Consider the following 16,887-nt stretch of genomic DNA (forward strand, 5'->3'; position numbering starts at 1 on the left):
AGGCGGCCGGGCGACCGCGGGCGGAAGTGGTGGATCTGGGAAGGCGGGGCCGCGTCCAGGAGGTTCGATGCCTGGACCCTCCCACCTGGGGCTGGTCCCCGCGAGGCCCGTCTGGACTCAGGCCCGGTGGCGGGGCGAGGCCCACGAGCGCCTTCGCTGGCCCGAGGTCCAGGTCCGTAAAATGCGAGGTAGCGTGTGGCTGTTATTTCGGGGGTAGGGAGCGCTGTTGAATTCCTACAGTGAAAGAAACTTGGAAGGAGATTTCCTTGTTGCCCAGCCCCTCCTCATGGAAGGAAGGGAACACCGTTCCCACATTTACTAGTCCAAGTCTCGCAGCCTTTGCGAGTGTGACAGTCAAGTGCCAATGAATTTAATGTTAACAAAACAAAACACCTCAGTGAAGATTTCTAAAAATTTAGAAACGGAGTAACCAGCGCACTTTGCAATGTCTGAGTGTGATTCTGCACCTTTAAGCAACTTTGGTCGTGGGGTTATAAACTTTTAAAAAATTATTGTTGAGGTGAAACTCACAGAACGTAAAATGAGACATTTTAAAGTGAACAATTAAGTAATGTTAAGTACATTTACAGTGTTGTGAAACCCACCCATGCTATCTAGCTCCAAAACATCTTCATCATCTCTGTTAAGCTATTACACTCTGTTCTTCCCTTTCCTAGACCTTAGCCAACACCAATTGCATTCAGACGCTATGGATTTACCTAATCTGGATATTCCATGTAAATGGAATATGTGACCTTTTTGTGTCTGTCTGCTTTCACTTAACATGTTTTCCAGGTTCATCCACCTTACAGCACGTATCAGTACTTCATTATTTTTTATGGCTAATATTCTGTCTTATTGTATGTATATACCACAATTTTATCCATCTGTCCATCGATGAACATTTGGGTTGTTTACACCTTTGGGTTACCGTGAATAGTACTGGTATGAATATTTGTGTGGAGCTATTTGTTTGAGTCGGTGTTTTCAATTCTTCTGGGTGTATACTGTTAAAGAAAACCAGACTCTGACAGTAATTAAAGGAGTAAAAACAGATTTTATTCAGGAAGTGTTGCAATAGGGAAAAGAGACCTCAGTATAGAACCGGCTTCCGTTACAAAACAGCATAAGCAAGAGGAGATTTATAGCAAAGGAGCTGGGTGAAGGGCAGGGGGAAGTGGGGAGGATTGAATGGAAATTGCCTAAAAGGAAATACCAGGTGTAAGGGCTAAATTCTGGCCAAACCAACTTGACAGGATTCTTAACTGAAGGCAGACCAGGGTGATCAGATATTAAAGATGGGGGTTGAAGAATTTCTTCAGATATCCAGATAGGGGTTCTCTCTAATCTGACCTAGCTGGATTCTTGCTACAACTGGTTGATGCCACAAGACGAATGCTAAAGTAGATGCTGAGAGGGCTTAGAGGAGCCTGACTAAAGTTAAGTCAAGGAGACAGTCTTTGTCAGTATCCATGAGTGGAATTGCTGGGTCAAATGGTACTTTTCTGCTTACATATTTGTGGAATCAAACTGTTTTCCACAGTGGCTGAGACATTTTACATACTGACAGTAACATATGCCAGTTCCGATTTCTCCATATCCTCACCAACACATTTGTTTGTTTTTGATTGTAACCATCCTAACAGGTATGAAGTGCTATCTTATTGGGGTTTTGATTTGCATTTCCCTGATGGCTACTGATATTGATTGGCCATTTGTAGATATTCTTTGGAGAAATGTCGATTCAAGTGGTTTGCCTGTTTTTAAATTGGGTTGTTTGTCTTTTTGTTGTTTAAGTAATAAATTCTTTATATATTCTGGATACTAGACCCTTATCACATGCATGATTTACAAACATTTTCTCCCATTCTGTGGGTTGTCTTCACTTTCTTGCTTGGGTCAGGGTAGTTGTGTCAGGGGAACAAGGAAGTCCGAAGGTGGCATGAACAGACTTGGTCTTTGGGGATTGACTGGTGTCTTCAGCTGATTTCTGAGAAGAGCTGCAAATTCCTGCAACTTACATTAGGTAAGGCTAAGTTTTGTTTTTCTTTATTGCACGTGTGTTGTCCAACTCCATTTTGTCCCCAATACAAGTGACTCCTTTTTCGTTTTGGTTCTACAGAATTTACCCGTTTTCTTCTAAGAGTTTTACGATTTTAGCGCTTATATTTAAGTCATTGAGTTAATTTTTGTATACATTGTGTGGTAGGCATTCCATTTCATTCTTTTGCATGTTGTCCCAGCACCATTTGTTGAAAAGAATAATCTTATCCCCAGTGAATGGACTTGACATCCTTGTCAAAACTCAATTTGCCGTAGATGTATGGGTTTTTTGGGGGACTGCTAATTCTATTCCACTGGTCTATATGTCTGTCCTGTGCCAGTGCCACACTGTAGCTTTGTACTCATGTTGAAATTGGGAAGTGTTAAGTCCTACAGTTTTTGTTCTTCTTTTCCAATATTGTTTTGGCTATTTAAGCTCCCTTGCAATTTTGTATGAGTTTGAGGATTAGCTTTTTCCATTTTTGCAAAAAAGGCGCCTGGGATTTTAATAGGGATTGTGTTGAATTAATAGATCACTTTGAGAAGTATTGTTGTCTTAAAATATTAAGTCCTCCAATCCATGAACATGCTGTCTTTCCATTTATTTAGTTCTTCTTTAATTTCTTTTAGCAATCTTCCGTAGTTTTCAGTATACAAGTCTTTTGTCTCCTTAGTTAATTTATTCCTATGTATTTTTTTTTTGAATGCCATCTTAGTTTGCTCGGGGCTGCTGTAACAAAATGCCACAGACTGGGTGCCTTAAACAACAGAAATTTCTTTCTCACAGTCCTGGAACCTGGAAATTCCAAGATCAAGGTGCTGACAGATTTGGTTTCTGGTAAGAGTTCTCTTCCTGGCTTGTTGACAGCTGCATTCTCTCGGTGTCCACATAGTGGTGAAAGAGAGAAGGATTTCTGGTGTCTCTTCTTATTAGAATACTAGGCCTTCTCTCCAAAAACAAGCATGTTGGAGGATAGGGCTCCAACATATGAATTTTGGGGGAACATAATTTGGTCCAGAGCAAATGCTATTGTAAATGAAATTGCTACTTAATTTCCTTTTCCAGTTATTCATTGTTGGTGTATCAAAAAGCAACTGATTTTTGAGTATTGATTTGTACTTTGAAAACTTGCCATATTTGTTTTTAGTGCTAACAGGTGTGTGTGTGTGTGTGTGTGTGTGTGTGTGTGCCCGTGTGTGCATGCATGTTTTATGTAGGTTTCTGTATATAGGATCATGTCATCTGTTAATTGAGATAGTTTTACTAATTCCTTTCAATTTGGTTGCCTTTTATTGCCTTTCCTTGCCTAATTGCTCTGGCTAGAGTCATTCCTTCATTTTAAGGAACTGGTTCACGCAGTTGTAGAGGCTGACAAGTGTGAAATCCGTAGGGCAGGCTGGTAGGATGAAAACATCCTAGCTTCTCTTCCAGTTCCCTTGTCCTGTTCCTCCCTCCCTCAATTGATAACCAGTATAGTTTAGCTTTTTTTTTTTTTTTTGCTTTATTCTGCTATTTTAACATAGTATACAATATAATATGGATATAGATAAATATTTGTGTCTCCTATTACTAATACTAATGAAAACTGGTAAAGAGATGGAATTAAGCATTTATCCTGTTTTTGTAATTCACAGTGCCTCAAGGGATTCAATTAATAAATGAGTGGAAATTTCTTTTTAAAGAAGAATAAAAGCTAATAAATGCAGAAAGATTGATAGATTTTTTTTTCACCATTTTGAAACTCCAAATGATTTAAGGCATCTACGTATTGATTGACTCACATCACTTAAAGAGAAACGACAAGACACTACATTCCTCCTGACAGCTGTACATAGAACTACCTAGGAAGGAGTCTTGAAAAAAGTTCAGTCATGCCTCTTTGTATCTAACTAGTTATTTACCCCCCACCAAAAAAAGACAAAGGAACATGTTAAATGACATTACAGTCAGCAAGATCCAGAGTATAGGAAATTCTACAGTATATATAATAGTGTTTCCTCACAAATGTATCAAATGGAAAAGAGAGAGGGATGGGAGAACCTACAGATTAAAGAAATTGTTGAAAAAAACTACAAAAATCGAGACAATATAGAAATTTGAACACTGATTACATATTCAAAAACATTAAGGAATTATTGCTATTTTTTAGTTGTGATAATGGTACTGTTGCTTTTTTTTTAAAGGAATCTTCATTCTTTAAAGATATAGCCTGCAGGGATAAATACGGAAATGTTTATAGATGAAAAGTTATGTTTCAGATGTGCTTCCAAATAATTCTTAGGGATAAGAGTGGGGAAATGGGTGTGGGTTTAGGTAAATCAGCATTAGCCATGAATTGATCATTGTTGAGGCTGGTGGGTGGGAGGCCATTGCATCCTTTTTTTCTACTTTTGTGCATCTTTGAAAATTTTCAGAGTATTTATTATGGGCCCACCTTAGATACCTTATTTCTCTCCCTATAGTCAATCACTGTTAACAGTATGTTTATTGAACTTTTCACTACTTCTCTGTGTGTATACAAGTTTTTATGTATGTGTAGGCATAATCATGGATATATATCTTTTTGATTTTCATATGAATGGAAAAAGAGCATACCTGTCTATACGGTTTTCCTTCTTGACAATTGGAAATCTTTCCATATCCACACACACAGATGTACCACATCCGTCTTGCATGTGCAGTCATTCTGTTGGATGATTATACCATAGTTTGTTTAAGCAAGGCTTCTATTGTGGACATGTACATAGTTCCTATTACATAGTTTTGCTATTACAAAGAGTAGTATACTGAATATCTTTATACATAACTTCTTCCTCCCATGTGAGACTCTGTCTGTAGAATACATTGTTAGTAGAAGTAGTAGAATTCCTGCATCCAAAGGTTTAGCACTTAAAATTTTGCTACATCATACTGTTGCAGAGTATTTCTTTAAGAATTTATATCAACACTTCCAAGAGTATCTCTTTCTTCTGTCACTGAAACTGTGTATTATTAAACTCCTTGATCCTGCCAGGCCATGTGAAAGTATGATTTTGTTCAATTTCACATTTCTTTAATTGTGAGTGAAGATGAACATCTTTTCATACGTTTATAACCTCCCTCCCACCTCCCCACCTTATGTTGCCTTACGTGTTTCTGCTTAAGTGTCATAGTGGGAAAGAATCACTAACCTTTCTTCCCTACTGTCCTGCTATGCCTGGGATCAGTGCTCCAGCTCTGGACTCCTTGACTTCCTGTGTCTCCTTCTGTCAGCACTTACACTGGAAAGTAACCATCTTTCTCCTTTGCTGGATCTTGAGCACCCTAAGGTTAAGACCATATTTCTTAAGTCCGCTTCGAGCATCTGGCAGGGTGTTTGGTACTGAGAAGTGCCTGATAAAAAGAATCAACTAGTAAAAGGTTGATAAACTGCCTTATACCATTAACCTTCAAATTATCACAATAGCAGCAAAAACTCATTTATTGTTTACACTAATTAATTGATTTAATCCTCATAGGAACCATACAAGGTTTTTTTAATCCCCATTCTATAGATATAAAACTGAGGCTGATACTTAGCAGAACTGGGCTTTGAGTCCAGGCTGTTGACTTTGGAGATAATGATCTTAATTACAAAAGTTATACCTCTACCCATAGAATAATGTTTATTGAGCACAATTCTCAATGCTTGATATGTATCCTTTCCTATAATTCTCACAGCCCTGTGAGTTATTAAATAGTGCCTAACAGTGACAGACTCTCTCCTTGACCAAACGTTAGTCAGACTCCTCTGAGCCCTCCTCTCCACTAGGCCTTGACCTTGCTCTCTCCTGTCACCCCCTTCCACTTGCTGTCCTTGCATGTCACAGTTTTAGCAAGAATCTTGCTAAGTCATTTTAGAGAGAATCCTTGACCCTTGACTTTCGATGACTCTGGTCTACCTTCAGCAAGAATCTTGTTAAGTTGGTTTAGCAAGAATTCTCTTATTTTTGATGTCTCCTCTTAGTAATTTTCCATTCCATGACCACCCCCTCTCACAGTCTGCTCCTTGGTGATAAATCCCCACTTTTTCTTATTGTGTTTGGGGTTGAGCCCCGTCTCTGTCCCCTGTTGTGAGTCTTGACACCTACACCTATTAGAGTAATCCTGAATGAAGTCTGCCTTACAGTTTTAACAAGTGTCTGAATGACTTTTTCTTTAATGACAGTTATTGAGCAAGTATCATGCCTTGTTCTAAGGGCTTTACATTTAACATTCACAACAGCTATAGGGGGAAAGTACCTTTATTATTCCCACCTTGCAGACGAAGATGAGACTTGAAAGAGTTTAAGTAAATTGTCCAGGTCACACAGCTAAGAGAATCCCAGGGCTGTGAGTGAGTCTCTGCATCGTGCTTTCTACAAATGCTCTTTCCCTTCCACCAGTGACCAGCAGTGGTGGTGCTGGAGGTGTGTCCAAATATGGCTGTTTGGTACTTGTGATGTAGGTTCCTCATCAGGGGCTTCACAATTCTTCCCTGGTTGCTGTCAGGGCTGCTCCCCATCCCCCCGCCCCATTAGTGTGTCCCAGATTTTAGAATTGAAGACTTGACTCTGGCTGTGTTCTGAGTGGGAATTATTTTCTTGAGTGTCACTTTCTCCCTCTTTTCCAAATGCTTGGCTCCTGTCACAGCTGCTTTTCTGGCCCAGGCTGCTCCTCACAGGATTCAGGGAGAGGGGAGGATGAGTGCAGGGAGAAGGTGGCTGCAGCAGTATTGGAGGAGGACACACCTGCAGGCTTAAGGACTGCTGTCCTGCCAGTGTGCTGGCTGTGACAGTGGCAGCAGGGATGCCCAACAGGCAGCGCCTTCTCTCCTGCCTGTCTCCCCCTTGCTTAGCTACTTTCCACACTTTCAAAACACAGATCATGCCCTATCCCTGCTGTTAAATTTTTCCAGTGAACCCCCAGTGTCCACAAAATAATGTCTGCATCCTTACCATGATAGTAAGGCCCTCCACAGTCTGATTCCACCGATGTGTCCAGGCTGAGTCTTTCACAATAACTCCTTTTACACACTGGTGTCTTACTAGCTGTACCCTCCTATCTCATTACAAAATACCATTTCTCTCTCTCTGTCTCTGTGTCGCAATTGTATTTTACTTGGCATTTTCGTCTTCGGTAATTTTTCTGCTAATCTTACATTGCCTTATAGGCCACATAATGTTACCACCTCTGACGCTTTCTGGGATTCCCCTAGTTGGAATTAGTTTTTCTTTTTTTTCCCCTTTATTTTAATGCACGTATAGTTGATTGTATCAGTTTCCAGTGTTGGAATTAGTTTTTCTCATCTCTGACATCCAAGTGCTTTATTTTGAACAAAACAGCCAGCTTTACAGTTCCTCTCAGCTTGACTAAGCTTTAGACAGGCTTTTTCTGGACTCTAGGCTCATGACTTCCCTTTTCTTAGAGCATTTACTTTGGAAAACTTGTAAATTCTTTCTTCGCCCCTTTGAGATGTAATTTAAAAAAAAGTTCTTAACCTCCCTCAGTCCTCCAGCTACCCCTTTGAAATGTAATCGTCAAGGAAATACGCGCCTATCTCCCATTGTCTGCTGGGAGACTAGGAGCCTCACTTCCGTGGGTGCCTAGCACCAGGTTGTAAAAGTACCCCCTGTCATGAAGATAAGAGAAAGTTTGCTTTTCCTTTGGTTAAGGCCAGTTGACACAGGTGGTCTACAACCCTCCGTCACCCCAGCTCTTAAATCCTTTCCTGCTATAAACTTCTTTTCTTCAAAGGACACAGTCAGCAGAGTGAAAAGGCAACCCATGGACTGGGAGAAAATGTTTGCAACTCATTTATCTAATAAAGTGTTAATATCTAGAATATATTTAGAACTCCTACAACTTAACAACAATAAAGCCAAGCAACTTGGTTGAAAAGTGGGCAAAGAAGGAGTTTCTGGGTTGGCGAAAGCATCCACATGCCCAGAGGGCACTCCTGTTCCATGAGGACAGAAGTTCCTGCACCTGGGAACCTTCATCCTTCATCCTTCATCCTGTGTTCCTCTTCATCTGGCTGTTTGTCTGTGTCCTTTACAATAAACTGGTAAACGATTTTCTGGTGATTCCTACAAGCTTATTCTTCTGGATGATCATTTGTGTCATTTTGTCAAGAAAGATATTATTTCAAGGGACAGTTAATAAGCTATGTAAGGGAATTTTTTTTTTTAAACACAAGAGAATGCTGTTTGGAGAGAATGAGAAAATAAGATGAAGGTGATGGCAGGACCAGTGCCTCAGGTGAGTATGCAATAATTTCTCAAAATGTCTGGAAAGATACCTACACTTTATTTCTGCTTTTATAAAAATTGGAAGTCAAATGAAGAATATGCAGTATGTGATAGACTGATATTTTTCATTGCTTGAGAACATGGACTATTTTCTCTCCTATATATTTAGCTGTTTTGGCTTTGAACCTTTGTACTTCAATCAGTGTAATATTGAAGGAAGACTGTCTAAAGTTTTATTGAAGACTCAGCCATGTTTTCTTTTTTATTGACTGCGACAGAACTAAATATATCTTGGCAGAGAAAATATACCGCTTGCCTTTATTTGAAGTCCCCCTGCCATGGGCATAATTGACCGTCAACTCTATAGAGGTCTGTAAATTTATTTGAAAGGCCTGTAAATAAGATTCATCCACTAATAAATTCTAAGAAAGAAGCTGGAGAAAACACTGAAAAGAAATATACTTGTATTATCACCTATCTCAGTGTTCACTGTGACTAGCTCTATGAGAGAAAGCGAAGGAACTCTTTATGACAGGCAGCAACATTTCTGACTGATTTTTAGCTACACCCTTAAGAGAGAATAGATGTGTGTGATATGTATTCAATTATTACTGTGTATGTATGTGTAATACTGAGTAGCTCATATCCTAATATACTACATTTTACAGTTTTAAGTAATGTCATCAAGACTCTATGTGGTTACTACTCAGCCATAAAAAAGAATCAAATGATGCCATTTGCAGCAACACGGATGGATCTGGAGATCGTCATTCTAAGTGAGCCAGAATGAGAAAAAAAAATACCATATGATACCCCTTATATGTGGAATCTAAAGAAAAAAAAAAGGACACAAATGAACTTACTTAGAAAAAAGTGACAGACTCACAGAGATATATAAAACTTATGATTATGGGGGGAAAGCAGATAGAAAGGGATAAATTGGGATTTTGGGATTTGTAGATACTAACTACTACACATAAGCTAGATAAACAACAATGTCCTACCCTATAGCACAGAGAACTATATTCAATACCTTGTAATGGCCTATAATGAAAAGGAATATGTGTATGTATATATATATAAATGAATCACTATACTGTACACCAGAAATTAACACAACATTGTAAATCAACTATATGTCAGTAAAAAAAAGACTATGGTGCACACGTACAGAGATGGATAATCTTCCTGATACAGACAAGTACTTTCCTCCCAAAAGGGAGAAGTTTTACAGCCTCTGCCTCACAGGGTCAGAAACGTACTTTTGTTTCTTTAGTGTTGATAGCTTCTTTCAAGTGGTGAGAGAACTAATCTTATGCAAATATTAATCCAGTGAAATAATGTGATATTGGTATTCAAAGCAATTAGGTTACCACTTCAATTTCTGTTCTGTAACTCAAATTGCAATAAGAAACTTTAAAAAAATGGGCAAAGGACTTGAAAAGACATTTCTCCAAAGATGTATAATAAGCATATGAAAAGATACTCAACATCACTAATCATTAGGGAAATGCAAATAAAAACCACAGTAAGATACCACCTCACGTCCATTGGGATGGCTATTATCAAAAAAACAAAATAACAAGTGTTGACAAGGATGTGGAGAAATCAGAACCTTTGGACATTGCTGATGGCTATGTAAAATGGTATAGATGCTATGGAAAACAGTATAGTGGTTCCTCAAAAAGCTCAACATAGAATTATCACGTGATCCAGCAATTCCAGTTCTAGGTATAGTCCCAAAAGAATGGAAAGAAGAGACTTAAACAGATATTTGTACAACAGTGTTCATAGTAGCAATATTCACAACCATCAAAAGGTGCAAACAACCCAATGTCCATCAACAGATAAATTCATAAACTGTGGTATATACATACAGCAGTATTTTTCAGCCTTAAAAAGGAATAAAATTCTGATACATGCTTGAAAACATTATGCTAAGTGAAATAAGTCAAACACAGAAGGACAATTATATGATTCCACCTAATGAGATACCTACAATGGTCAAAATCATAGAGACAGAAAGTAGAACAGTTTATCAGGGACTGTGGGGTGGGAAGAATGGGAAACTATTGATTAATGGGTGTTGTTTCCATTTTGGAAGATGAAGTTCTGGAAATAGATAACACTGATGGCTGCACAACGATTATGAATGTACTTAATGCCTCTGAACTGTACGTTTAAAATAGGTTGCAACAGTAAATTTTATGTATATTTTACCATAATAGAAATATTTTAAAAGCCACCATAACAACTCTCCCATCCTTTGTTCCCGCAGAGTTAAGTTCAGATTATGTTCTGACCTCTCTTACCTGTTTGGACAGCCTTGAGTAGTCTTCCTTACCTTAACTTTGTTGGGGGCAGTTTTTGGTTTGACAATTCGTAGTTCCGGCATTGCATTGTATGTACCATGCATTATATACAGTTATTTGAGCACACATCTGTTGCTCTGTGGTATTTTAAACCCCCTGAGTTTGGGAACCATATTGTGTTCATACTTTCATCATTCAGAATGCATATCCTAGTGTCCTTACAAATTAGAGCCTCAAAAAAATTTTGTTGGAAATAATTTACCTTGTTTCTATTATACATGGAGAGTTTTCTTGTATATAAGTGACATCTTGTGGAACCAAATGGAATAGCTAGTACTCTGTTAGTATTTGATTTGAACAAATTGTGCTCTTTTAAAAGACCTAGATCCTATATATTTTCTTTAAAGTTTACCCAAAATAAGCATTGTTGCAATCAGAGAGTAACAGGGCAATGGTATTGCTAAACAATGCTTTTGTCCCCTGGGGTGGTGCCTACCTGGGACAATTCCTGGCTGGATCACCACAGCGCCCACCAGGTTGGGAAAGTCACCACACTTTTAAGGGATTCCCTAAATCATGATTAATTTATTAATAATTGGCCTAAAGATGATAGTTGAAACCGAGAAAAAGAAGAAGTATGTTTGTTGGCTGTAGAAAGCAAAAACGCTTTGCAAAGAACCCTAAGAAATGTCAGTAGTATTGCTGATCGTCTTGAGGGAAGATTTTTGTGCTTGAAAAAAATGATTTATAATTGCCAGTGTTTTAATGAATATTCAATTTATTAAAATTGTAGACTTGTAAATTTAGATATTTTAAGCCTTTAACCTCAGTGTACTTATTTTATTATAAACGTAGTAAATTCGGTTTTGATTAAAAACTATCTGTTTTTCTAACTCCTCAAGGGATTCTTATGAATTTTGAGAACCTGACTTTCTAAATTACAGTGAGTGAAACTAGTTCTTGACCTGTTGTCTCAGGCCATAAAGAATAAGTTTTATAGGCTTGGCATGAAGATTCCATAGCATGTTCAGTTCTCACTGGTGCAGGTCAAACTCAGATTTCCTTTAGCCAGCACTGCTTTCAGAAGTGTGTCTGACTTTCTCCCGAGGATGACCCTGATAAAGGAAGCAAAGGAAGAGGCAAGAAAATAAAGCAGGGATGGAAAGCAGAGTTGCACAGCAGTCTCCAGCACAGAATTTGACTTTCTGTCTCTGTCCCTTTCTTCCTTTCCTCAGGCAAACTTATTGAACCAGTATTGGTGAAATTGGGCTACTGCTCTGAACGTCTCAAGGACTTACTCTGGTTCATGTTCTCATCACTAATGCCTACTGAAATCTGAGTGCCTGCTGTTCATTCATTCATTCAAGAACTATTTACTGAGAGCCTATAATACACCAGTCATGATTCTAACTGCTGGGGATGTTAGCAGTGACCAAATAGATCAAAATCATGCCCTCATAGAGATACATCCTAGTGGGAGAAGACAGACAATAAGAAAATAAATAACATACACTATGCTAGATGTATCAGTATCAGTACCTGTATTTGTACCAGGCAAAAATCACAAGAAACACGCCTGTAGTTGAACAACTTGGGTTTGTTACTTGTTAGAGTGCGGGAGAACCATCATCACAGGGAACTGTTGGGGGGAGCTTGATAAGAGAAAGAACCTATTGTAGGACTTAGGCTTTGGCTGAGTGATTTTGGGGAGGGTCTAATAAGTGGTGATTTTCTTTGGATTGCCGGTTGTCAGAAAGCAGGGACAATTTTATAGTTAAGTGTCCTTGTCTGTTATTGACATTCTGTGAGATTATCCCCAACAGGAAACCACCATGGCCTAGCTGTGAACATCAGGCCAACTTCCAGATTTAAGAAATTTTTACTTTCTGAGATGATATGTGCCATGAAAAAAAAAAATCAGGGAGAGGTGATAGGGAGTTCTGGATGGAGCTAGGTAGGAGTGGTTTTGATTGACAAAAGGATAGTCAACAAAGGACTCCATGAGTAATTAACTTGTGTGCAAAGATCTGAAGGAGGTGAGGGAGTGAACCTGCAACAAGTGAAAGGTGGGGGAATGAATAGAGGGGAAAGGGGAAATCCTTGGCGCATTCTAGGTAGGAACAGTAAGGAAACCATAGGGCTAAACTGTTAGTTAACAAAGATGAGAGAAATGACCCAGAGTGAGATATTGCAGCTAAGTCTAGAGCCCCTAGCCCTGTTATCAAGCACTGAGTGGAGTTCAGACCAACTTTAGCAGGCCTGGGGGCAAGACTGGACTTGTTTTTGGTATAGTAATTAGGGGTACTGATCCAGGATTGAATTAGTCTAGACTAGATTATTTTAAAAAGTAGATTTAGGCAGACTTCATCTCTCCAGCCTTGTCTCAGAGCAGTTTCCCAAACAGGTGATGAGCTTCGTGCTGACACAGAACATTCGACCATTTGCTAAGTGCTTTCACCCAGTCATGGAATCTCCCTAAGCTGATTCCACAAGGAGAACCAGAAATCATCTTAAAATGTGTGTGTTGCATGAGAATGAATTCTGAGTTATGAAAATGCCTCTTCCAGTTTGTAACTAGGCAAATTCTTTCATAGCAATCCTTTAAACATTTTGTATAGATTTTCACACGTGTTAATCTCATAGAACAATTTGCCTTGTGAAATAGGGTAGGAATCTTCCCATTTATATTTGGTTGCATCATATGAAATTGCTATATTTTATCATTTTGACCTACACAAGTGACAATTACTTGTGACCCTACCTAAAAGGTGAGGAAATTGGAGAAGTTAAGATAGGCCAAGGAGAGTTAGTGGTAGAGTTTAACAACTTTTGTACTTTCGTCTCCAGCCTAGATTACTCCCAGGACTCCAGGCTCATCAACATGTCCTCTTGAACATCCAGTAAGCATTTCAAATTTAACATGGTAAAAACTGCGTCACTAGTAATAGCTTCTTAAATGGTTGCCCCGTGATCACCATTGCCTGTCAACATTCTGCTTTCCATACAGAATGACCTTGTATAAACATCTAAATCTGGTGACAGCACTTCTCTGCTCTGATGACTTCACATAGCCAGAGTCATTAAAAATTCTGCAAAACGATTGATTTCCCACACCTCCATGACCTTTTATATCTCATCTTCTTAAACACATTTCTGCCTCAAGGGCTTTGCATTTGTAGTTTCTTCTATTTGTAATTCTCTTCTTTAAAATTAAATTCCGACTGTAAGTACTTCACTGTGTATTTCTAAGAGATCATTTTAAAAGTAATCACAATATCAATATCATACTGTAAAAACAAACTATAATTTGATAATATCATCTGATACACAGTCAGGGTTTATATTTTCTTAGTTTTCACAATTAAAAAATTTTTTTTATTCAAATCAGGATCCAAACAAGTCCACAATTGCATTTGCTTAATATGTCTCTTAAGATACTTTTAATCTGTGAAGTTGTGTCTCCCACCACTTTTTTCATGCCCTTTGTTTGTTTAAAACAAAAAAAAAGAAAAGACTGGGTCTTTGGTGAGGTAGAATTTCTGACATTCTAGATTGATATTGTTTAAGATGTTTATCTTTTTATTTCCCCTAACCTGGTTATTAGATTAGACCTCGAGGCTAGATTGGATTTAAGTTCGATTTTTTCCACAAATATTTCATAGATGTGTTTGTATGTTGCCTATTTTATTATATTAGGGAGGTTATAATGTCTGGCTGTCTCTTTTCGTGATGTTAAGTTTGTTCAGTAATTTAGGTATTGAATTAATTCAGTTTAGCCACTAGAGGTCAGGACTTTATTTTAAAAATGAGCACTTCATGAAGGATCTAGACTTAAGTTCTGTAAAAGAGTGAAAAACGTGTATTAATGAAGTGTCATTTTTAGGAATTTCTGTATAAAAATTTTTAGACTCTTAAATATAATTGTTTATTGCTTTAAAATGTTAAGTATAGTTTTGCCATGTAATTTTGCCATTTTAACCATTATCACTATGCTAAAATTATGTTTCCTAGATTCAATTGCTTCTGTACCCTAGAAGTTCAAGTCAGTTTATATGCCACCTTAACTGTACATATTACTCTGATTAAAATAGAAAAACAGGAAAGATAGGAGGAAAGGAAGAATACTGGTAAAACCAATCATGGGAAAAAGGCACTGAGCAACAAAGGAGAGGAGGAAGTAGGGTATATTTGCCTATCTGTGGCTGAAGTGGGGCCCCTGAAACTGTGCTTTGTCTCTGGGACTGTTCTCAGGCCTGTTTCCCAGGGATCTCTGCAGAACATTGAATGAAACATGCCTTACTTTTGGCTGAGTAGCCTTGTGAGTCCGAAGAGGTTCTTCAGTTTAATCATATTAAGAATTTTTATTGGAGATGCTGATATGTGTTGTTTGTGTTCTTCACAAGTGGGAGAAATTTAATTCAGTAACGTAACTATTATGGTAAATTACTGGCCCAAAACCTCACACCAATACAATAGATGAGTATCATAATAACAGTAACATATTCATTTCTATATACATTCTACAGGAGTGGAAAAACATGGGCTAAACCCAGAGAATCCAGGATTTAGATTCTGGCACTGCTTTACTATGGCATCTTGTAACATGATCACATTGAGCTTCTATTTACCTGTATATAAAGTGGAACCAGTGAGACCTAGAGCTGCCAGGGTGGTTGCAAGGTTTGGGTTTTCTTATCTCATTGGTTGCTTCTATTTAGTGTCCCTTATTGGATCCTTGCACAGTCCCAGCCTCATTTCTTTTTATTGCTGAATATTCTGTTGTATGGATCTGTCACATTTTATTTATTCATCAATTCAGGGTCATTTGGTTTGTTTCCACTTTTTGCCTATCTTGATTAATGCTGTTATAAACATTCATGTACAAGTTTTAGTGTGCACATATGTTTTTTTTTTTTTCTCCTGGGTATTTACCCAGGAAGGGGATTATTAAGTCATATGACAATTCTGTATTTAAACTTTTTAGGAAGTGCCAGACTGTTTTCTAAAGTGGCTGTACAATTTTACATTCCTACCAGCAGTGTATGAGGGGACTCCAATTTCTTCAGATCCTTACCAACATTTGTTATTGTCTGTCTTTTTGATTATAGCCATCCTAGTGGATGGGAAGTGGTACCTCATTGCGGTTGATTTGTACATCCCTAATGGCTGATAATGTTGAGCATCTTGTTGTATGCTTATTGGTCATTTGTATGTCTTTTTTGGAGAAATATTTATCCAGATCTTTTGCTCATCTTTTAATTGGGTTATTTTTCTTTTTATTGTTGAGTTGTAAGAGTAGTTTATATATTCTGGATACTACTTCTTTATCATCTATGATATGTAAATCTTTTCATCCCTTTTGTGGGTTGTCTTTTTACTTTCTTGGTAGAGTAATGTGAAGCACCAGTTTTAGTTTTGATGATGTTCAAGTCATCGATTTTTTTCTTTTATTCCTTGAGTGCTTGGTGTCAGAACTAAGAAACCGTCACCTAATGTAAGGTCACAGAATTTTTTGCCTATTTTTTTTTTTTTCTTAAGAGCTTCATATTTGGAGCTTCTACTTTCTCTAATTTTTTCGTTGGAAACTATTGATAGAGCTTCATATTTAAAGGAATTATCCCCCCAGTGGTGTTTAACATCTGGCTTTCTGAAAAAAAGAGCATGCGTATCTTTGTGTACATAGATTATTATAAATTTTACTGTTTAAAAGGAAGTGTAGTATGCAGTTTACAAGTAATAATAATAAAATATACAATACTTTGTACTGAAATTTCACATACCAATCAATTATCACAGAATGCTTTTATTGATTTTTGCTGAGTTATATCCATGACAAATCTGTAATTGCAGTTCAACCCTGATTTGAGAAATTGAATTGATCTCAATTTGTTAACTCTTTACCAATAAATTTATTATTATTAAATGTGATATGTGACTTACTGTTAAATGATTACTCACCTGAAGAAATTCTGTTTATTAAACTGAAATATTTTTCAACTTTAGCGCCAAATCAGTTCCTGATTTGTAGTGCTTGCCAATTTCCATTGTGTAAATACTCTCACTGTGATTGATTTCAAGCTATTAACATGACATCATTTAACAGAGTTGGGAAGAGAAGCATAGTAGCAGATAATTATACAGTATTTATACTGTATAGATACAATAGAAATAAATAATCTCAGAAGCAAAAATAATAGCAAAACATGTAATAATATATTTAGGAACTGATGAGTTTTAAATTTTATTACCTTCATTTTAAACTTAATTTAGTGAATTGTAAGTT

At 37.6% G+C, this 16,887-nt stretch overlaps 1 long non-coding RNA gene across 1 annotated transcript; it reads left to right on the plus strand.

Moving 5' to 3' along the window:
• The first annotated feature begins 201 nt into the window (after positions 1 to 201).
• LOC141579749 (uncharacterized) lies at positions 202 to 16,601 on the plus strand. Its single transcript, XR_012511667.1, has 2 exons — positions 202 to 2,026; positions 2,760 to 16,601. It is a non-coding gene; the product is annotated as an uncharacterized LOC141579749 (long non-coding RNA).
• The last annotated feature ends 286 nt before the right edge of the window (positions 16,602 to 16,887 follow it).

This window comes from Camelus bactrianus, chromosome 14 (assembly GCF_048773025.1).
Source record: "Camelus bactrianus isolate YW-2024 breed Bactrian camel chromosome 14, ASM4877302v1, whole genome shotgun sequence".
NCBI lineage: Eukaryota > Metazoa > Chordata > Mammalia > Artiodactyla > Camelidae > Camelus > Camelus bactrianus.